The following is a 25,984-nucleotide window of genomic DNA, read 5'->3' as shown; positions in this document are numbered from 1 at the left end:
TCCATCTTTCCCCGCCAACCCCTCTAGACTTAGCCTTGACGGCCTTTTTCTTTCTTCATCGATTTGATCGCCAATCGCAACAGCCGATCCATCAAAAGACGAGCAATTATGTTCTCTTCCTTATTCGTTTCTCTTTCTACTTATAACAATTCTATCGATATTTCAATTTGACAAATTTTAATAAATTACAACATCTGGTTTGTATCATCTTACTCTTGATTTAAATTTAATAATGTATTTCATTATTAAATTTCAAAAACAATTGAAAAATTGAAAAATTGAATTCCTTTTATATATATTTTGAGAATTATTTCTTTTTTTTTTTTGTGATTTCAAATGCAATGTTTCTTTTATGCGATACCACAGGATGTTTGTTTCAACTTCTCTTGATTGACATGTCCATTATTCATTTTTATAAAATTAAAAAAATATGTTGAAATGTTGATATTTGGTGAACAAAAACCACGATCAAAAACCAGATCTTCAATCTGATTTCCATTCGTTTTACGATACATAGTTAAATCGAGAGAGAAATATCCGATAGAAGTCGCAAAAAATGCTTCATTCAACATGCATATTGAAATTGAAGAACTCTGATCCCGAATGTCGTATTAATTTTAACGAATCATATAGATTTAGTTCAAAGCCTTGAATAATAAAACCGTACAACAGAAAGTAACTTCGTTTAAATATTGTGTTAACAGAGTAAACGTAATGAATGTTGATGTTTTTTAATTAAAAAATGCGATAATAGAAATGCAGAAATAGAATGGAGAGAAATTTCTTCAAGTTGGATAAGTAATATTCTATATAAATGAAAAGTAAAAAAATTATCATTAAAATCAGATAAGAATAATTTTTTTATTAATTTTTTCTTCTTTTTTTTATCTAATCTAATAGCCAAAAAGAAATGAGAATATAAAAAGTTAAAACGATGAAAAATTTAACAAATTTCAAGATATAACACTTTAATTAAATCGAGAGAAATAAATATTATAATAAAATATTGAAAAATATCTTTAAAACTAGAAAATGAATTTCATCAAGATTTTTTCAAATGTTGCAAAATTTTTTATTCTTAACAATAGTCGATTTCAAGATATAAAATAAATGAAAAATCTCTCAATAATTGATTTTTTTTTACGTATTATTATACTTATATTTTTTACTTTTTCTTCTATACTTTCATGTTATTCTATTAATTAAAAAATTTAAATTTATTTAATATTGAAACAAAAAAATATTGTATTTAATATCAATAAATAAGAATATAAGAACATATATTTAATACATTACAAATATACTTTTATAATTATAATCATATCAATGTTTCGTATTTTAAAAATGAAGAAAAAATTAATAAAATAGTATGAGAAAATATATTAATATATTTTCGTACAATTTTATATTGAAATAGTTTTATTACGATTTTCTACATATTTAGTTGTTCATAAGATAGAATTCTTGATTCGATAAAATAACTTACATGATACAACTTTTTTTCGATTAACATATAATGAATAAAAAATATAATAAACAAGTATTTTTTTAAATATATTTAAACATACAATTGAAAATTACAATATTTAAATATTTTATATTAATATATAATGAAATATTCGAAATCTACTTACGCCGCTATCGATATCGGCGTGCGCCACTTTGCTCGCTCGGTGGGGGAATGGCACGATTCATAACAGTGTAGCGCTCCGTGCTGTTTAGACGGGTCGCGCGTTTGCTTTCTCGTATATATAATTTAAAATTATATATATTTCGTATAAAGAACTTATTTTATTTATTTTTTATAGTAAATACATATGTTTGTGAATATTTAAAGTATGTTTTTTTACGAATTAAAATACATTTAGTCGTAATTGTTTATTTTTCATTTTTTATTCGCAAGTGTTTAGAATAAGATGTTATGTTTATTTGTGAATATTTATAGTATGTATTTTTATTTGAGAGTTTTATATGTTTTATTATACGATATGAATAATTTCGCGGATCGTTAAAATAATTTTTAATTGCGAGTTGTTATAATGAAAAAAAGGAAAGCAATTATCAAGTGTTATCTACAAATGATAAGTCGTATATTTTTTATATTGATAAAAAAAGAATAATTAACGATAATACAGTAAGTTATGAATATATTCATATACATTAATACGTAATAAAAATTTGATAATTTAATATTGATTACAAATTTTTATTAATCTTTCGCATTAATTTTCAGTTAGTACACAAAAATTATAAAATCAAATTATATAAACATAAAAAGGATTATAAATTTACTTTTAGTTGATAGTTTATGTTATATTTATATAAAGAATGAAAATATGAAAATTATAGAACAACAAAAATCATCTCATAGGAAACGAAAGAGCGAAAACTTGATTTATACGAAATAAAGAAATAAAAATATCATGTTTAATTAATATTTCATGAACGTCAAAAATTAAAATATAACTATAATAATAATAATAATAATAATAAACGTGTCATTAATTAAAAATAATTATGAAAAATCTTATTTTATTTGCAAATTAGCACAAAGCATATGCAATTTGGTAAGTAATATTTTATTTTGTGCCGTTTTTTCAACTAAATTTTTAATAAGTTTTTTATAAATTTCCTTATCATTCAGATTAATGTAATTATTAAATTCATCATTTGTTTGTGTTGCATTTGATGTAGTTAAAATTGCTTCTGTCTGTGTACTGACAGATTTTTTTTGGCAAATTCTTTTTTGAAATTTTATTGATTGATATATTGTTGTACTTTGATTATACATTGAAACTCTTTTAGAATAGTTATTTCTTATTTTATCTTTTTTTCGTGGTTTTAAGTTATAATTGTTATTATTGCCATTCCATGTATTACATGTATGATTTGCTTGTATTACTATTCCACATTTTGAACAACGTTCGCAGATATCGCAAAATTCATCTTCTTTCAATGATGTAATATATTTTTTAGAGTGACATGACATCTTTGATACTAAAATAAGAGGAAGAATTAAGTTAATCTCAAATTTAAAAAGATTTTAATATTTAAAATAGTTATTCGTAAAATTTATTATTTTTTTCATATATTTATTTTTCAAAAAATTGATTTAAAAATAAAAGGATATTATATATTTTATTTTTCATTAATATTTTATCTAGTTAATAATAATTTAAATATATTATCCACAACAAACTTTATCAAGCGTAAAAATTAAGAATATTATTTATTTTTTTTTTATTATTTTTTCGTTAACATATTTACTTTTTTTTTTCTGAAACGATATATTTTTTGTCAGGAATTAAAAATTTAATTGAATCAATTCATAAACAAAAATCAATAGATATCGATATAGAAATAATATAGATATCGAAATAGTAAATATCTATCATTGGCGCAATAAATTAAGATTATTAAAAAAATATATTTTAAACAATTTAATGTTTAGAAGAAATTAATGATCAGTGTAGATTCTTTATTCTTAAAAAAATTTTTTAGACTTTGTTATTTTACAAATAAAATTTTTTGCAAGATATTCGATACTTTAGATATTTCTGAAATCAATTAAAATGTAATAAAATTATGTGTTAGTTATGCAATAAGTTTAATAATTATAGCTTACAGTTATAAAAAAGAAAGTCGATCAAGATTAATTGTTATTTAAATCTTATGTAGTTAATAAATATTATATAAATGGTCAAGTAAATTGACAATGAATTTTTTTTTTTTTAATTTTCATTGACAATATAACAAATATATAAAGCTAGTTATCTTTTATTAATAACATTAATATATTTATAATCATATGTTATGTATATATTATAATCATTGAAACCATGTGCTTCATTGAAGCCACGTGGTTACGTTTGGTTAGGATTGTATCGATTTCGTTTTATTGAAATTTTAATGTAAATTAATAATAGAAATTAAGTGAAAATATTTGCAATGTATATATAAAATAAAAAGTATTTAAATTTACCTTTAATATCTTATGATTTGAACTTTATTATAAAATAATAGCATCAAAATGCAATAACTACTTTGCATATGTGATACTTATTGTACTCATTATCCTTAAGAAGTGAAATACAAACAATTTCATTCTTGCATTGAACACCATCTATTGAGAAATAGATAAATACATAAGATTGTACTTCCAATTCTCAGCAGATAACTCAGAATCCTTTCATTGTTTATGATTTTTGATTTACAAATTTTCATAGATTATTCAAAATGAATAATTTATAATATTTTTCATTATTAAAATTTTGTTAATTAAATTAATTAATATTATATACATATAATACATATTTTTTTTTTAAAAATAGAAAATTAAGAATGTTTGACAACGAATGTTGAAATAAAATGAAAAATCAAATAATAATATCCAGATTTTCTTTTTCTTCAAGTTATTCAGGATAAATAATCAAAGTACAAAGGCTGGAGATAATTTGATTTCGAATATACAAATCAATGATGATGTATAAATCAATAAAAAGATTATATACATGATTACAATTATATCATACTTCAAAACTTTTTTAAATCATTTTCTTAAGATTGAGGTGATTTTAATAAAATCTCATGTATACATAAAACTTTGATCCATAAAATGTCAGTATCAAAGTTTCATATAATACTAATTATCAATAGTAGATGTATCTATTTTCAATATATTCGTGGATTTTCAATTATCTAAAGATCTATTTTTATATATATATAAATATTAAAATTTTATTCGAAATTCGAGGTGATTTCATTAGTATTTCCATGAAATTTTACTTATCTTGATTACAAAATTTCACTTGTTTGAAATGTTTCATTTAATTAGCATTTTTATGAAATTTGCGTTCCTCTTGATTCTTCTTTCATCACTGTCATTATTTTATTGTACCTTTCTTATCTAGAATTATTATACTTGTCTGATGAAATAAATTTAAATATTTTATTTTACTTTTTCAGTCAAATAATTTCCAGTAGTATGCATGGGCTACAGAAGAAAACGAAAACGAATGAAAAAAATAAAATTCTGCCATAGGAATCTTTATGAACCAACAATGAAATTAAGGTAAGTATAAAAAGGAGAATATAATTTTGCGAATTTTTTTAAAGATAGCTATTTCTTGGATACATTTTCATTAAAAATTATTTGGATAATTTTTACAAAATTAATAATTATTTTTTTTATCACAATTTCAATTTCAATTATTATTTTCCTTATCCATTTTTATTCGATTAACAAATTTTTCAATTAATCAAAATCAATTCAAATCAATGTTTTTTAAAAATATAGTTGAAAACTATAAAAACATTATTATTATTATTCGTTCTTAATATAGAATACCGAAAAAATCCGACTATCCTTCGATTTCAAACAATTATTTCTCTTTAAAGCATAATTTATGCTACCATTATTTATCCTAAATTTCGTCGTAATTCAGATTATCTGCACGCTTTGTTCCACGTTGATTGACCCAGCTTGATAAGCAGTGACGGATAATCTCTCGATGATAAAGGTTGAATGTCGAGCAAATGTGGGGATCAACCAATGTCTGATCTCCCTTCTTTGACCTACAGGATCACCCAGAGAAAGATACCACCCTTTTTCTTCACTTCTATCTTTCTCTCACAAAGCATTCTTCATGTTTTTCCGCACGCAAACCCCACTCGCTTTCCTTCGACCGACCTATCGCGAGCCACCACCGTCGAAAGGTGTTCAGTTCTCAGCGCGCCGTGACGCGAGCAACCACCGTATCGCATCGTTCCCCTTTTCGAGCATTTTGTCCTCTGATTCGATCGATGAAATTTATCGCGAAATCCGTGAAATCGATTTACGGATGATCGTTGTACCGATTTATTTAGAAACGGATAGAGAGGATTTTTATCGTCGATAAAAGATACAAGTTTGTGAAAGATCGATCGATCGTAGAAGACGTGATTATTGTTTTGATTTTGTATTTTTTTTTTTTCGCTTATGGATTCAAGAGCAATTAGGATCGAGATGTAGAATAGTGTTAGAATAGAATGGAGATTTGTTTTTCGATAAGATCGAGGATTTAATTTTGATAAAAGGTTTCCGATGCGCGCTCCTATACGTTGACAAACGGATTCAATTGATTTGCGTTACTCCGCGAATTGATTCTCCATCGCATCACAGCTGTAAGTACACTTTTATATTTTTATATTATTTAAGTTATTATTATTTTTATACAATATACACGTGTGTTAAATTAATTGTAAATTATTATCTAATTTTTCAAATTATAAGTTAGTTAGAAAAAATTGGTTATTTTTATTCAAGATCAATTTCATGTTGATAATTTTATGATTTGACTTTTACAATTTCTTTTCAAGATTTTATTAAAGTTCAAATTTCATCAAATATTTCGAATTTCTTAGAAAGTTTTTCAAATTCTTAGTCTTTCAAATTTCCTCTTGCATAATTGCACACAAAACGTGAATGATAACATAAACATTCGAAATTGTTTTGGTTTATTTTTAAATTTTTACATTGATTTCGTTCAATTGTGCGCTTATCAGAGGAAATATTATTGCGTAATATAAAAATCTGATCGAAACTGACTATATTCCGGTAACAAATCGTGGTTTGGAGGAAAACTTTCACGCGAATCAATATTGCTTATCAAGTCCACTGTATAAACGATTCTAATCGTGACTCACGAAGGGAAAATTTCGATATACAGAAACAGTTTTAATTGTTCGTGTTTATTAATTTTACTCTCGTATTTTTCGTGCACGATTATTATCATTTATTTATATAGATAACTAAATATCTATTTAGAAGTACTTTATTTTTATGTTTTTATGTTTTGTAATAGTACATGGATTGAATATTTTGAAATTGTAACATAGTAATGAAAAATATAATTTAGAATTTAGATGCCTTTATAAAATTCTAAAAAAATTTTACGCATCATTGGAACGTAATGAGATTAGTGACAAGCTTTTTGAAGTTGTTATTAAATTTTTCAAATTTATCGAATTTCATATAATTCGATGCAAATGGCATATTCAATGCATACATAATTTATATAGATAGCTTTATTTTTCAACGAAATATTTCCTTATCATTTCTATATTTTATTTTATTAGTATAAAATTCTTATAATTATTTATTCATGATATAATATATTTTGGCCCAATTAGTTATATACAATGCGAATACTTACGCGTTGTAATGTTGAAATATCATATATAATTTTTTTAATAATTTTTTCTAATAATTTATAATATATTCGATTTTTATGTAAAAGAAGAAAAGATTGTATTTTCTGTTTTATTATCTTGAACTCTCAGGAGATAGAAAGATAAAGGATGAATGAGTATAATGGAATGTCGGAACAAATATGTATATGTAGTAATTTGCATTTCACATTTCGATTTTAATGTTTCTTCTTTATATGTATAGTAGAATGAATATAAAACATTTGAATTACTGTTTTTTTACATATTTTTTACATATTTTCATTCTATGAAAAAATTCAATGATAACAAGCTTTTATATCGTTATTATGTGAATTTGTTACGTCTTTCGATTCATTTTCAATTCAATTTTCGTGATTTTTTATCGCTAATTTTTGAAGTTTGAATACGTAATATGAAGAAATCATAACATATTAAATTAATTTTTTTATATTTGTTAAGAAAAGATAGGAACTTCGGAAGAAACACGTTATTCTTTCATTATGAAAAATTTTGTAACTTGAAAATTTTTAAAATTCTACGGATATTATACACATAGATTTCTAACGAAACATTAAACAAACTTGTTGCATGGAAAATATAATCTGATTAGTTTAAAGTATGCTTTTATGCATTTCTTTACAGTTCGATACTTTATTCCATTAACGTGTTAAAAATCTAATTACCCTTTACACCTCTGCATGTATGTACAATTTTATTAACATAATAAATTAATGTATAAAATTACTTTAAAATAACATATTAATTCGCTATAAATTAACTTATATGATATAAATTTTGTTGAATTTATATAAGTTAAAATAATTTGAAGGAAGGTATACAAAGAAAAAATAAAATTCCGAAAAATTAGAAGAAATAACTTTACGGTTCGTGTATTATGATTATTAAATTTTTCCATGTATTACACAAGCTTTAATGTAAAATTATTTTCTTTTTTCTCTTTCTAAAATTATTTTGATTAGAAAAAATAATCTTTGTTTAATAGATTTCCTTTCTCATTATCATCATTCCGAATAATTAAAATGTGATCTTCTTTCAAGGATTTTCTTTTTTTATTTATTTTTTTTTTTTACGTATTTCTGAAAGTAGGAATCTCAAAAATTAAAGCTACTGCTACAAATGTTTATTTATATTTTTTCTTTAATATCAGAAAAGACAAAAGAATTTATTAATAAAAGAATAATTATTTTTCAACTCGTTTTAAAAATATTTTTTATGCTTATTTCTCTTTTGAAAAGGTTAGAAAGGGAACAGAAATTTCTCGAGAATATTTCATTTGAGTATATATAAAGTAACAAAATTACGATCTCTCGCAATATAATTCGCAAGTTATTTCTCTCTTGACAATGATTTGTCGGTTCTAATCTTTTGTCGCAGTCATTCTGACATAAGAACGAAATATTAGGGTATAAAGTTCGAAGGAATGTGATTAAACATTTCGAGTGACGTGAAGGAAAATTATATTATATTTATTATCGTTATATTGCAAATGCTTAAGTAAATTCGTATTTTTATTAATTAAATAAATAAATAGAAGCAAAAAAATAATGTAACGCGTATATAATATTTTATTTTGAATATTTTATACATTATTATATATTATCAATTATGCAATTTCTTTACACGCCAATTCTGACAGTATTTTCCAAGTTTTTTCGTCACCAATGAATGAACAATGTGTTTATTTAATTGACGTGTGTCACGTGCAGTTGATATTGATGAAAACTGGACAGTATAGGCGACATAAAAAAACAGAAAATAAAGTTATTTTGTTGTCACGAATTTCACAAAATGATCGAAACCATGGGGCAAGAAGAAAAGAAATAATATCAATTAATGAAGAGAAAATATTCTTTTGCATTATTTATTTTTTGTATCCTTTTTGTTTCAAAAATTGACGATCGTGTTGATAATTAAATGTAAAACAAAAATATATATATTGTTATTATCATGAATGTAATTAAAAAAATTGTTAAATTCTTTCAAAAAAATGATAATTTTGATACATATATATGAGATAAGTTTTTGATATATATATTTTTATAAATAGGTCAACTCTTATTACTATGTTAATCTATAATTTTGGAGAAATAAATATTAAATATTCATGCAACAACGTATTTCAATATATATTACATTTTATTTAGATATAGGTTCTTTGATTGAGATCTTCAGCTTCAACTTCTTTGAGTAGGTTCTGATTACAACCTGCATTCGTGATATTTGGTATTAGCATTGCTAGCTTGATGGAACAGATGCAACTCATTTACGTATATATACTCAAATGAATATGTAGGCGTTTGCAAATTTTCGTATAATTATAGAAGTTCTAGATATCACGTTTGTATTGGTGTCTGAATTGGTGCATGTATTTTCTATGTGAATAAACAGTTTGATTAATAATAAATAATAAAAATATTTTAGGAAAGGGCATTTATGTTAATCAGTTTAATTAAACTAGTTAAATTATTTAATTAGTCTCTTTAATTAGTTCTCACATTGATTATTAAAAAAGAATATTTTTTAATTAAATTTTTAAAAGAATTATTTATAAAAGTAAGAGGAAAATTAAACATCACAAGAACTATCTAGTTCAATCATTAATGCTTATGCATCAATGATCTTTTGCTTTTAGATACTATGAAAGCGAAGGCAATTGATAACAAACAATGTTATTAATTACTTGGTGGAAAACATTTGAATCACCCAATAATGAGAATTTATTGGAAATTCTTTTTTATCGATACAATTACTTTTTTTCGATTTATATCTTTTTTACACGAATTTCATTTTTCATTTAAACAAATTAATTATTAAAATTGCGATGGAATTTAATAGAGAATAATTGCAAGAATTTAAATTATTCATGTTTTAAACATGGAAGAGGATAGATATTACATGCTCATAAATATAAAGGAAGAGGAAAATTGGTGTAAAAGAAATTTAATTTCTTTTCAATCTCTTAAGACAAGCATTTACGATAGTTATAATTTATAATAGAATATTTTACTTTATTTACATAGTATACTTATTGTACAGACATATAGAACATCTCAATTTAACTTACATTTTTAATCGTAATTCGAATCAGCTCGGCGATTACACGAGGCAAACTCGTAAAACATTAAAGACGCGGAAGAGGGATGGAATAAGTTCTGAAACATAATTTCATGTTCGTAATTACGAGTCCTTATGCATCGTGTATAATTTATATGTCATTCCTCTCATTATGAATCGAGATGAATGCGTTTAAATCTTTAACGACCAATACCTTCAATTCAAAATAACATTCTGGAAATGAATTTTATCGAACGATGGAAATTCATCGTCAATTCTAGTCTTCGACATCACTTGAGAAATGAATTCCAGTCGAATAAAGCGCAATAGAATTTAAATTAAAAATCGAACAAATGTAAAAAAAAAAAGGGAAAGCGAAAAAGAAATTGCAGATCCTTTGAATGAAGAAACTTGAAAAGGATTTTTCCAATTATTGAAATTCGCAATACGTAAAATATTTAATTACAAAAATAGGAAAGAAAAAGAAAAGAAAAAGAAGAAATTGCTGATATTTTTGCACGATTACAGCTTCAATTGCTCCATCAGAGAAATTCAAATATCAAATCACAAAGGCATCATTATAAATCATTCCAATGATGGGAATCGAACGTGGGATCACAATGATGAAAGTGCAATAATATTCCCAACACCTTTAACCGCGGTCAGTTTATTGGAAATCGATCATTGCGGTCTATACATGGTGTACGCATAAAGATGTATTTTACCATGAGGCTGTATTTCATTTTCTTTGTGATTATTCTTGCTCGAAAATTTGCCAACCAATAAACGACAAATCGATTATAGATCTATTTCACGATATTATTATTTAAATATACGATATAGTTGTTCTTAGAAAATATCGTATGTTTTATATATAATTTTTTGAATAAATAAAATGACTGAATGTTCACAGTTTACCATTTTCGAAGAAATTTGTTACACTTTATAATTTAACGAATCGTTCGATAGAAAGGGAATAACAAAAATGTTTCTCAAAAGTGTCTTCTTATATTCCTGAAGTAATTCTTATTCACTAAGCTCTCACCGATCCTTATACTTTGTTCTTTTGTTGGCAACAGATAGTTGAGAAGCCGCCTCAATTTCTTGAAACTTTCCCTTGGGCAAAGTGTACGACTTATTTTACCCGTCGCCAGTTTTGCGGTAATCTTTTGGAAATTGTATTTAATCTCACTCTACCTCGTAATTCAACGTTATGTAAAAATTTTCTAGTGGTCTGTCTTATTTATAACACAAAATTATTTCTTATATATTTTTGATGAAATAATTAATTCCTGAATATAAAAGATTCTTTATAGAAACGAAAGATTGAAGTAAATAGATACATAAATTATGAAAACAATTCTTATAGATCTTTTTACATTTTATTGTAAACATATACATATATGAGAAGTAACATAAAAATATAATTTATGAACAGGTGATTAATGAAAATAATTTTCTGATTTCAGAAGACTGTGAACAGCACCTATATATCTTGAATTTGTTTGTTTACCTGTGCTACTTTTCTAATTTTACATCTCAATTTCCAAGGGGAGTGCAACGTAACCAAACTTATCTCATAAAGTTAATTGACAATCGCGTTCAAATCCTCTGAAATGAATATGCTAATCGAAAGCACAAAAACCGTTGTTGTGTCTCTAACATTTATTGGGTTATAAAACTTGAAGCAATCAGTAGGATCCTCAATCAAATGTATACCCATTTGAAATAGATACAAAAGTTCTTTCGCATATCCATTTTATCCATTCGGAATTTCTCAACGAACGAACGAAATACTATTTTATTTTATTGATCCTTTCCTACGTACACGATAAATATATAATTATTTCGAGTATCTCTTCACGACTTACTTCAAGATCGTAAATTTTGAATATGATAATTGATCGATTTATTTTTCTTCAATTGAACATGTATACGCGAATCAATAATATTATGTCTTTTCTTATTTTATTTATTATTCATCCAGTGTACATTTCGATAATATTTGCTTGATGTATGCCATAAATCATGTTATTGGATATTGAAACTTCATGCACAAGTGCAATTTTGTGGCAAATTTGCAGACAGCACATACCATATAAACAGAATAAGTTATAGAAAGGAAAACACAACATAAAATCGATAGTATATTAATAGATTTAGAATAATATAATATAATTTTGTTGGATCGTAAGTAAGTATCTTCTTTCCAAATTTTAATCAAATTTTTCTTATAATATCAAGTTTGCAGTACAATGGAAATTGACTTGATATGCACGTATTTTATTATTAATATTATTTCAAAAATCATTTCTTATCGAGATTATAAATTGGCACGTGGCATAAATAATGTAAACAAAAATTACTGATTCCGTTCTTGTTTGACCATCGATTAATTTTTCGTAATCTTGGTTGAGCCGAAGAGACAAGGATCTCAGTATCTCTGTTTACAGAAGCAGGACTGTTTATTTAGCAGTCTTTCTCATTAGTATTCAGGAATCACAGTCGCCCACGTTTGATGTTCCTTCGCCATTATCGTGACTCTATCTTCAGATCGATGAAAACGTAAATATCAAGCAAATGAAATAAAATGAATTTTCTACTTCCTTACATTACATTAAAATATATTATAATATTCTCAGTAACGCAATAACAAGATGTTATATAATATATTTTCATGAAATGAATTCATTATGCTAAAGTGAAATGCGTAAGGGATATGATTAATCGTTGAATTTAATTGTTCTTATTTGATTATTTTATTTCATTGTTCTTTTTTTAAAAAAAAACGAATTAGAATTCTTATTAAATTCTTATCTTGACGATAGTAAATGTTGGGAGATAATAATCTATGTAAATAGAGATATTGTTAGATCATTCTTAGTTTTTTCTTGTAATTGAAATCAAATGCAATCCTTCAAAATCATCAAAAATGATTAAAAGGAAATTTAATAATTTTATTGATATAACAAATATTGATCAGTTGGTGGAAGACTTAGATTGTAAATTGAGATGGTAGAAGAAATTGCCAAACTAACTTAACTAGTTAGATAGGTTTAATCAGCTGGTAATAGAATGATACTCCTGTGATCGATCCATAATTCCACTTATAGGTTTATTCGCTAAATTGGTTGACAGTTGGTAGAAATAACACGAAGATAACTCGTAGCAATTATTCGTATTGATTTCGTTGTATTTTCGATTTACCAAACTCTGCGGTTTAATACCATCTCTGTTACCTGTGGAATCTATTATTGTACGGACGTAATTTATTAAAGACAATTAATACGGATTTGAATTAATATTATTTAAATTAATAATACGATAGGATTTTGGATTGGATTTACATTGAATTAGAGAGGATAACGATGAAATTATTCGATGAACAATTTTATCGTTAATTGTCTTGAAAAAGACAAATCGGAATTCTTTTTAAATATTTTTAATATTTTTAAAAATGTTTTAAAATTATATTGTGTTTAATATATTATAAATCTATTATAATTAATATTTTATATCTTCGTATATATTTGTTTTTGAAAAAAACAAAAAAATCTTGATTCGTCCCTCGATTTTCATCTAATTTTTTTTATATTATATCACGCAATTTCGTTTCACGTTCTTGCTCCTTTATATTTCGTTACATTATACAATATTTACTATTCAATTTCATCCCCCTCAAGTAGAATTTGAAGCAGCAAATATTTTATTATTTCATAAGTTTTAAGAATTCATTTGAAAAAAATTTTTTCATTACTAAAGTTACGAAAGGCGAATGAATTTTGCCTCTGGTTATTATTGATCAATATAACTTACATATAAAAATAACTCTTATATAAAAATTCTCGTTTGAATGGAATCTAATAACTTTTTCAAGAATTTTCGAAATTTATTCGAGATAGGAATTCGGGAATAAAAATCGATGAACGTGAAATGAAATAATTCTTATTTCTATATCATAATTGATCGCCTTTTATCCTTTTCGTAGAATTGCTTGTTCAATTTTCTTCATTGCGAGAAGTCCAATTACACGACACGTGTTAATTAGAAAGTTACAAGTGAACAAACTTCTCATGTTTTCAGAGTGAAACGTATTCGGTGTTCACCGATACTTGATTGACCGTCTTTGTGTGCGTTGACACTTATTGTTAGCAGTTTGTTCTGTAACTTTGATCATGGAACATAGTTGTCGAAATAAAATCAAAATCTCGAGATAACTATTTTATAAATCGTCGCCATCTATTCAATTAATTATTGCATAATATACAATAATGCTAATGGTGATTTTAATTAATTATGAAACTTGACTATTTTTTTTTTTTTGATATCTGCGTATTATGTGACATTTGTTTGAAGAAAAAAGAAAATATTAAAAAAGACGAAATGTTTGAAGTGATAAAGAAGAGCAAAAGGATAATTAAGGAAAAAAAGAGAAAGATGAAGAAAAGAATAGTATGATTAAAATTGACAGTGATAAAGAAGAAAAGGAGAAAAAGGAAAAGAAAAAAAATAGAGGAAGAATAATGAGAAAAAATGAAAGAATCTCTACTGGAACTTTTAATCTTATTTGTATCAAATTGTAAATCAATTAATATCGCGTAATTAATTTTATAATTCCACAAAATTTATTTTATTCTTATATTGTTCCATTATACATAATCATTTTTAATCTTGCTAATTCGAAATAGAAATAGTGATCAAAATTTAAAATTGATTAAATCAAAGTTGTTATCCTATTTAATTTGTTATATAATTTGTTGTCCTTTTTTTATATAAAATTATCAATTGATAATGAGAAATTAATTATATAAAAAAAATATATTAAGATATTTAATATTTAATTTATTTAATTGAATCGATATTATCTTTTGCATCAAAGAAGCATCTCTGCAATTTCAATACAATTCCACTAATTATTCAATATTATACAATGATAATTGAATTAATACAATCTATTCTTCAAGAAATTCTATTAAATCTTTTGATATCGTATTCTATTTTCCACGATATTGTTAGCACTTTATATACAACGTGGGTCAAATAGATGGCAGATCCACACTTCTTTTTTTCTTTTTTTTTTTTCTCTGTACTATCACCTGGATATTCGATCTTTCAATAATAGGTATCGATTGTATTATTGTTCTCAAAAAGTGGATTCAACAAATAAACAAATTAAGAGATTGATTCAGTTACGTTATTATTCAATATTATTCGAGAGAACATTCGATAATTTCGTAATGAACGTTCCCGCTTAACGACAAGATCTCTCTGAATTTTCATAAAATATTGTAAAATATTTTCATATAAGTGTTTTTTTTAATTTATTGGAATTAACGAACGATAAATCTGTCCGTTTAAACATTTAAGATTATTATTCGTTTAGTCAGTCAGTCTTGATAAATTAGATGCTATAGAAATGGAAGTTTTAGAGCATTTTTCCTTCAATGAAATGCAAAAGTATGTTATTGAATCGTATCGTTATTAAGTAGATAATCCTGTAGGAAGAGGAATTAATGACGAAGTTGATATCGAATTACTTAATCAATTTATGTAGTTTGGCAGAGAAATTATCGTGCGATAACTTTATATATAAAAAGCAAAATTAAATTTATAGAAAAATTAATTTCATTATGAGATTGATCATTCCTCGGCCTCTTTTCTCTTCTCGTTTAAATTGTATTAAAACTTATACGTGTATGTATATAGGATACAAATATACTCATATCTCTCATGAGAATAATAGATTAGTTATATTTTTCCAATAAATTTTATTCTGCGGAATAAGTTCTTCAAAAATAAGGGATCAATTTCAGAAAAGCTCTCATATCTTCGTTTGCTGATAAAATAATAAAAATATAAGGAATTTAAAAATAAAATAAAAAATATTGGATTGCTGAAAAATTACGACTCTTGATATAATATAATATTTAAAATTGGATAAATTCTATTTATATATGTTTCATCTTTGAAATATTTTCAGAACTAACAGAATATTATTTAGGTATTGAAAAATTTTGAATATATTATAAGAATTTTATAATTCACACTTGCCATTGTACCTTTCATAATTAATTTTCGTGACATTCCATAATTAATTTTCCACGCTTTCACAATTTTCTTCTGAATAATTCCTAAAACGACAGATATATTCAAAATATTTATATATTCAAAATAATTTATATATTCAAAATGGCAGCAAACACCGATCAGTCATTTGTAAAGTATAACAAAGACGAGATTACTTGTCACGATTAGGGCAATAATCGAATTGCTACATTATTCCACAATTAATTTTTCACACTCTTTCACAATTTTCTTCTGAATAATTCCTAAAACGACAAATAAGAATTTAAAAATTCAAAATGGTGGCAAACTCAGATCAGTCATTTACGAAATATAATAAGGACGAGATTACTCATCGCAGTTAGAACAATGATCGAATTAGTATATCGTTTATCGTTGTTTCGAAATTAAGGTATGTGTTATGGCGCAAAGGTTAAATCAATTAATGCACTTTGGCAGTAGACGTGTCAGCCTGGATAAACGGTTGTTTGCCCAGGTACCCTTCATGAAGTTCAAAGACTGAAGTGGATGTGGGTATTCAATATAGTTACCGGTCCAACACTTGTGGCGAAGATAAACTCCCACGATCGAAAATTAATCTTGGGGAGAGAACAATATTGCGAGAATGAGCAATGGAATTTTGAAAACATTTTTTATGAAGGCATGTGCTATTATCTTGAAAGCCAACGTTCTTTACGATGTTATTAATTCGAAAAAAATTTTTAATAAATTTTTAAATAAATAATTCATCGTATTTATTGTTTGAAATACTTGTTGATGAAAAATTAAATCGGTTTTATTGATTTGTTGTTTATATATATTGACAGGTTTTTGTAATATAATATGATTTATAATATATATTTGTGTAATAAAATTTCTGATACGATCGTTGAATTGAAATTAATAATGTCGTTTTGAGATTCATCACGCTTTTTATTAGTTCGTTTTGCTCTACGTTCAATAATAATTTATTAATATTTTCTGACATTTTAATTCTTCAATTTAATATTTTCAGTGAAAGAAACCTTGAATTTATTCGATATAATTCATTCTGAATTATTTATTTGTTATATTTGAACGAAAAAAGAATAGCTAGCCTTCACGCGTTCAGGAGAAAATAAGCGATAAAATTCTTGATAAAATCCCTAGGTCTTGTATCCCTCCTAATTTATTTTCGCACATTCTCGATCTTACGATAATACTTGTCTTTTCTTCAAAATAAATTTGATAATATTTTATTCACAAAAAATACGATTATAAATATAAAAAAAATAAAATTATCTTGTGATATAATTCTTATGAATTACAAATAATTCTAATAATATGAAGAAAAGAAAATTTTTTTTAACATTATTTTTAAAACTTGTTTGCACATTTAATATTTATAGGAATTATGTTCAAAAAGTCGATAAAATATTTCATGTTCTTTAAACTTTCCAAATCTTTCGTAAAAAAGATTTTCGAGAGGAAAAGAAGATAAAGATAAATTCTTTTAGTTGTTTTATACATTTCTTAAAAATATTTTATTCATTCTTCCTTTTCCCTGATTTCCAAATCCTTTTTCCCTGAGTTGAAAGCTCGCTCTATCGAAAATTGAATTTAAATATTGTTATATTTATCTCATCGATTTCTCAAAAATTCCTTTCTGTACGTTTATATATGCGCCACGTTCAATAAAATATTATTCCGCAATCTACTCGTGTAATTTCAAGTTTCCCGTGAAAAATGCCAAGTTTACTCGTCCCTTTAGTCGTTTTGAAAGTTTCGATGTGACCTCAGTATACGTATTCCATAGGGATCTTGTCTTGTTCGTAGAAGAATTGTTCTTTTTTTTCTTCTTCTTCCGTGATAAGAAACTTTTCGACTTTACGAATTTTTTTACGATCCAAGGAAAATTAAAAAAATGTCTGAAATTTTTTTTCAGTTATCTAAAAAATTATGGTAGAAAATATTGGTAAAGAATATTAAACTGTTTCAAAATTGGTAATCTACGTTCTAATGTATTAAAAGTTATTATGGATTCATTTTATTAATTTTACTTTGAAGTTACAAAGGAAAACTTATTTTACATATTTTCATTTTAATCTTTTTTTCATTTAACTTTATTTCTTGTAATCTTATTTTTTGTAATTTTTAATACGTTATATTAAATTTATTAACGTTGTTATAACGTTAATTATATTTATTAACATTCTTCTCTTTGTTATTTTATGTATCGATTAAATTTTTTTCAGTAATTATTCTAAAAACTTTTAGTAACTTTTTAATCCCCCCAACGTTTTTCTTTTTTATTTGCTTCAAATACTTTAACATCTGTTTCATCTTTTCAATCCAATTACAGAAAAAGAGGTTTTATTTCGTTTAAAAGATGTAAAGAAAATTTCAATGCTAGTAATTTTTTAAGAAGATTCAATAAACACTTAAATATTAGAGAATTTGTAACAAATTAATTTTTAGATATATCAATTTTAAATTTTATTTTAGATCAAAAAACTTGTATACGCATGATATAACAGTATATAACAATAAATATAAAAATATTTCTCGACTTCCTCGATTAAGATAGGAGTAAGTTGGATAACTTGAAAGAAATTAAATTTACTTCCTTGTGTACACGCGTTTCGTGACTTCCGTTGGTATCATAGGATCTACTAAAAATCCAAGTGACTCTTGATAAATCGAAAACGTTTGACTTTTCACTTTTCGTCTTCTTCGACGATCTTTATTTTTAAAACACGTTATCAAAACGATTTCCTATCGATGCTCGTTCAATACTGCACTTTTTTTTTACATTTTCATTTAATATTAAATATATATCGTACAAATTAAATCAAAAAATTTATAAAATTTCAGGATAATTTTTGCTTCTTCTTTGATAATTGATTTTAGTTGTTTCCATATATTAGTCATACTAAATTGAATCGAAACTTCTCGTTCAAAGACTTCATATTGAAAATAAATTGAAGTTTTTTAAAGTTTAAGGTTTCGAAGGAAATCAAAGTTTCCTTCCATTAAAGATAGTCGTCTCGAAATACAGAATTCGAAATTGGAAGCTTAAACTGGAACCGATCCAGAACAACATCGAAACTTAAGCAAAAAAATATTTGATTTTCTCTTTTTTTTTCTTTTTACTTTCAACTATTCTTGTTTAAAATATTTTTAAATAAATTGCATGTAACTTTTAATAAGCTAAAAGAATTAACACGTGTGAAATTAATCCTTTTCGAGTTTTAACTTTTAATTGGCAATCTGAGCTCGTCCTCGGAGCAAAATTTCATTTCTGTACTTTTTTTTGAACATTTTTCCATTCCAAGTAGATAATTTAAACTTAATTTTTTACCAAAAAGTGTAACAAGTTATATCTTTAATAGAAAACTCATCATAATTGAATGTTAATCATTTTTCATCGAGATTTAGGTCTTTAAAATTTCATCGATGAATTTTTCTTCGAATAAAAATATTCGGATAATTGGCAAGAAATTCTCTAATCTTCAACATCGTCTGAAAGATATCTCTCACTCGAGAGAATTTTCTTATCCTGCATCTTGATTTTCAGTCACGTTCCGAATACGTGATGAGTTGAACTCTTTTAACAAGCAGTTTTCCAGTGCGAAGTTAAGCACAATTATATAGCAATGTCAATATCGAAATTAAATTTTTCAACCAAACATTTTTGGAATGTTAATATCTTGAATATTTTATCATTGCATAATATGCCATTTTTTGCATCGATTATGTAATACTTGAACGATACATTTAATATTTTAATATTTTAATAAAAATTAATGCAACAAAATGAGATTAATTCTGTTATTATCAAGATGTAAGTCTAAATTATAAATATATACATATTTATATTACACGTGGAAAATTCCTGTCACGACCTATCTTGTTGCCTGGAATATGTTTCCGCCAACTCTGTAAATCTACAGGTATAAAGAATATCATGTACTAGAAACGTGTCTCGATTCAAAACGATGTCTTTTATCGTAATTCTTTTTACATACATATTTTTTTTTTATATTTTATAATAACATACGAAATGGATATGTATGTTTTTTAAAGTTATAATTGCATGAGCATAATAAAAATATCAATTCTCTTATTATAAGAACAATTATAAAATGAAATATGATTTGAAAGTTATACTTCGTTCTTTTGTTATGAGCATCAATAAAAATACATGCTTGTGAATTTTTGGATAAATTACAGTAAGATTTTTTTTAAAAAATTAAAAATAAAAATTTAAATTAATATTTACTCTTGTTTATGTATGTGAAATCATTTTTAACGAATGATTTATAAAACAATAAAGTTCAAGGGAAATAAAATAACAAGTAGTACACTGTAAATTATTATTTCGGTGTGTACTTAAAATGTGGTACATTATTCAATTACCAACAATTATTTCGCGTTATAATTAATTCAATGTCGTTGCAATGAAAAATTTTATTTTTCCACAATTACTATTTCTAGCAATTAAAAACTTAATCCAGCAAGAGGTATTTAAACGATTAAACAGTTTAGTAACAAACGAAACGAGAAAAGTTTTTAATTCTAATTTTTAATTCTTTTTTATTGGCGAATCGATATTTCACTTGAAAATTCATTCCTTTGAAATTTCACGATTGTATCCTTAACTTTATAACGATAGAAATTTTAGCCTTTTTTTTCTTTTTTTTTTTCTTTGAAATACAAAACATTTTCACCCGATCGATTTCTCATTTGGTTCTCTCTTATTCGTTTTCAATTCATGTTTAATTTCCAATTAATTTCTATCGATAATGAGTATCGATTTTATCACTCTACACACAAAAAATATAATTTATTTACGTACTCGTACAAATTATGAAACCTTCAACTTTTAATTAACCACTTTTCGCAAGTTCGGTTAGCCCACACTCCAACAAAAGTGGTTGTATGATCGAACTGCGTAAACACAATGATAAATTGCCTTTGATTACCCTCGCGATAAAACGGAGTTTGAATCGTATTAAACACTTTGATGGAGGACATTAAAAACAAATAATTCGTGGCAAATAATTCTCTGACTCTTCTATGTCTATCGTTGATAAATTAACGTTCTAAAAAATGGTATTTTGTCTTTGATTACCTTCATTTCTTCATCTTAATTCAATCAATTGGAATCATTACGTTAAAATTTTGCAGTTGGAATCATTTTTCTTCGTAAATCCATCTGTGTTTATTTTAATATTGATCTTCACATAGTTTCGATTCAGATACAATGGAACCAATTGTGCAAATTGTTTTATGATCCAATTTTCATAAAAATGAAGTATTTTTTGTGACGATGACTTAATCTCGTTTGTTTACTTCGTTTGTCACAATCATGTAGCATCGATGACATTTAGTATTGATGATTCTCTTTGTTGGAAAGAGTTGAAAAAAATTTTTTTATTATGAAATTACGATTTTTAATTTTTAAAGACATCTGTAAATAATTTTAGCAAATTGTTGTAATAATTTATTGAGCAAAAAGTTTTGAACGAAAGAGAAAATGTGGTGAAAAATAAATCAAGTTTATAATAGAATTTATAACGATATCTTTAAAAATTAATTTGTTATTTAAATTATATAAAATTAATTTCGAAATTAATTTTGCAAAAAGTTTTACATACAAAAATTTAATTCTATAAATCTCATTTCTTTTATCACTTAACATACCTATCTCAAATTTTATTCCTTATTCCGTACTAATGAAGATATTTATTTTATTTTGGATATTTTCTTTAATCTGCCTCTTTCACTAATTCCATATCATATACAAACAGCATTATTTAGCACGTATTGATTTATCCGAGATTATTTATACAACGAACGTGTTAAATGAAACAATTATTCGAAGCTGTAGAATTTTTATCTCATTATTTTTTTCACACATATGTATATATATTTTTTTAAGAATTCATGATCCATGATCATGAAAATCAAATCTTTTCAGTTGAAAGGATTGTGTTGGGTATTACAGACACGTGGGGAACTTTCGTAGCGCAAATACGTATTTTTTCCTTTGTACGACACCGTTACACCTACGTGATATATATATCTATAGAGAATCCAAAGGCTTTATGCGATGCATCAGAGAAATAAAATTCCTCTCTGTCGGAAAAATAAAATTTTTACTTGTTTATGAATGAGTAAACTCGGAAGAAATATCAAAAAAGACTGTACTGTTTTCCGACATAATGTTTTATTTCCACTCGATAAACGTATTGTCAACGTTCGTTTAATGCTTTCTGAATTATTCTCATCTCTGATGTTACAGTTGATACCGGATAATGGTCGATGAGATAATATGCCGTTTCGTGTTTTGATGATGATGACAAATCTGGAACAAAAAGGGGATTTATGTTATCACAATTGTCAAGAAAAATAGAAGGAAATAGAAAATAAAAATATTTGCAAGTTTTATATCTTAAAGCAGAAAAGTATGAGTCGATCTTTCAATTTTTGTTCATTTCGAATGATTTTATTAATTCTTCCATTTCCAAATCTCTTTCTAGGTATTATTTTGCGAATTTTGTTTCATCATATTGTTGGTAAAATATAAATTCATCTGATCTATTTGCAGTGAAATCCAAGGAAATTCTATCTGTAGAATTGATTTGACTATTTATAGAATCAATACTATGTACATAGTTATATATATATATATAATTAAAGTCAAGAGAAATTCATCGAAGTACCTGCAGAATTTTGATATTTATCGAATTAATATAGATATCGAGTTTCGATTAATTTTAACTCTGAATATTAATTATGAAATTTAGGGAACGTTTTAGGGAATGTGGATGAAATTATTGATTTAAATTAATATAATTTCACAATATAGAGCATTTACATTAAAAAATGACGCATACTGAGATTAAAGATTAAATTTCAATTCAATTTAAGCATAAACAAATTTAAAATTTCTCTTTTCAAATTTATAAGAAAAAAGTTTATGTATAAAAAGTAAAATCTACAAGAAAATAAGCCATTTCATATTCGTAACACTTTGCCAATATCTCATCATTAACAATTTAAAACATACATTATGTTATGCGTGTCCAATATTATTTTATCACGTGAAACATTCAAGTTTCCTTCTCTCCCTCCAATAAATTGTAGGAAATTGAAACTACACGCTCGACCACCCATTGATATCGCACGTGACACATGAAACACTTGAAATCGGATATTCCCAAGCGATATTTAGGCCATTGATTTTTCTCGATTAATTAGGGATATCGATTGCAACGTTTAATCGAACCTTCAATCCTCGTCAAACATTGTATTTACATTGTTCGATACTATGCGTGATATTACATGTTTAATACGATGAGAATCTCTCTCTCTCTCTTTTTATACCTATCTATCTATCTATTTTTCCAATTCAGATAAGAAAAACGGGATTATTAAAGGATTAATGGAACAGAGAAAGAGGATAAGAAAAAATAAAAAAGGAGAAATACGGTGGAGATAAAGAGAAGATATAAAATAGAGTGATACAGAAAGGAAAAATACAAAACAGGAAAAGGATAATGAAAATGGAGAAAAATTAATACGGAAGAGGAAAAAGTAGAGAGAGAAAGAAAAGGAATAATGAAAGATAAAAACAATTCGGAGAAATCAAAAGAAACTTTGAATTTTCTGTAAATTTATATTATTAAATTTAGATTCTATTTTACAAAATTCTTCACGCAATTTAATCACTGATTTTTATCGCGTGTTTCTAAACTAAAACAATGACTTGGAAAAAACAAAAAAAATTCAAATTTCCGTTCAAAAATTCAAAAATAGAAAACGAACATCCCAATTTCTTTTTCCACCCTCCATCTTTATTTCCATATTCCGCCCAAATTTTCAACTTTTGGTCCAAGGGGAATACGTTCCCTTTTTATCATCCTTCAACGATTCCCGTCGACTTGAAATCGCCTACGAGACATCACCATAGCAACGTGAATAGATTAATCCACGGATATACACGCGTGGAATTAAGATGTCAACGTCAGAGTTGAACAGGCTTCTCCAAAGTTGCTGCCCTTGGACCCGTGCATGTGCGCAGAGGAAGCTGCTGATCCTATTCGATCGGGAAATTGCACGATAAATGTCAAAATTCGATGACGAAGCGAAGAGGGATGGTACACGATAGGCTAAGAGATACGAACCCTCGAAATTCGAACGAAATTTCTGAAATGAAATAATTTACTCCTATAATTCGTCGATGATCCTTTTATTTATAAAGTAATTAAATTTCAATGATAACTACGAATCAATAAACAGTTTTGTAAAAGCAAGAAATAGAATATCAACTCCAAAATGACTTTAGCTTGAAAAATAGATTAAAAGATATTATTTAATGCATGCTTAATATATTTGAAGTTTTTATTTTTCTTTAAATATTTTTAAAAAGTTTAAACTATTAATAAGTTTCACATTCAGAAACTTCTTTATATATATGACAATTTCTTAAAAATATAATTTATACTATCAGTTAATATTATCATAAACAAGTTAAATCAAATTTATTAATTAACAAACATTTTATCATATCTTAAAATAATTTGAAATCTAGTAACCACGTTTTATTCTCCCTCTTGTAAATCTTTCTAATAGCAAGGAAACAACTAGATTCTTCCTTGTTCGAATTATATAACAAGTCAAAAACATGACGAGCTCGTAAGTTTCAGCACGAGCGTCTGATAATCGTTGCTTTCCTCGCATTTACATCAAATGGTCGGCATTATGCGGAAACCCTCGTAAACTTGATCGTAACGTTGCCAACATCATGAGATGTTCTTCATTGTTCTTTGCTACTGAACTTTGACCTTTGAAGCTCGAAAACCGCTCCCCCGCTCATTCTTCATCTAAGTTGGTGAAATGGATTATGATCATTTATACGATATAGAGCGAGCGTATATGCAAAATGGATGAGGTTTAAAGGATATATTACATTTTGAAAGTTTGATGGAATAAAAAATTGCGATTCTCACAAGATTCTCCCATATGAATATTGAATAAAATTTAATAACAAAATAAGAATTATCATTCAAGTGATATATTAAATAAATATATAACATTTGATCCAATTCAAAATTGAAATAGAAAAAGAAAAAAGATATCAAAAGAGATTAAGATAATCATTTACTTCAACGTGATAGATAATTTCATATTGATATCTTTTTTAAAACAATATTTATGGAAAATGTAAAAACTCCATAGTTGATTAAATTGATGGTGGTTTAAATAATGAAGTTAACTAGAAAACTGTGCTCTCTCGTTCGCCCACTTTATCCCCTTCGAACAGGAATTAAATGAAATTGCATATTCTCATATTCATTATCCGAAAATAACATTTGCCCTTATTTATCCTCGTTATAAATGTTTCATATACAATCTCGCGTCGTATTATTCTTTCAAATCTTCTTTTTCTTCTTCGAATAAATTGCACAAATTACGAGAGACACGTACTATTTTCATTCGTCACACGCTTTCCTTGAAGAAACGCCTTGAAAAGGTATTACGCCAAATTTCTCCACCAATAAAGTCACCAGAATTTCTAAAAGGGGAAGAAGAGAAGGAAAAGTAAACAACATGGAACGCAATCTAATCAATCTTTTCTTCAAAACTTTCT

The 25,984-nt window shown here is 25.6% G+C and overlaps 1 protein-coding gene across 4 annotated transcripts in view; it reads left to right on the top strand.

Annotated features, from left to right (window-relative positions):
* The window catches only part of LOC725860 (synaptotagmin 13), a 114,543-nt gene that overhangs the window by 30,576 nt on the left and 57,983 nt on the right, over positions 1–25,984 (top strand). For 2 of the 4 annotated variants that reach the window (XM_006561166.3, XM_006561163.3), the window contains exon 1: positions 5,732–6,162. The gene's annotated coding sequence lies outside the window, so the exon portion shown is untranslated. Of the gene's footprint in view, positions 1–2,504; positions 2,568–4,965; positions 5,072–5,731; positions 6,163–25,984 lie in introns of those variants that run through there. The other 2 variants (XM_026446387.1, XM_006561164.3) reach the window with 2 other exon arrangements.

The sequence above is a fragment of the Apis mellifera genome, linkage group LG2 (assembly GCF_003254395.2).
Source record: "Apis mellifera strain DH4 linkage group LG2, Amel_HAv3.1, whole genome shotgun sequence".
In the NCBI taxonomy this organism is placed as follows: domain Eukaryota; kingdom Metazoa; phylum Arthropoda; class Insecta; order Hymenoptera; family Apidae; genus Apis; species Apis mellifera.
Note: the sequence above shows the minus strand (reverse complement) of the source record. Positions and strands in the feature narration are given on the sequence as shown.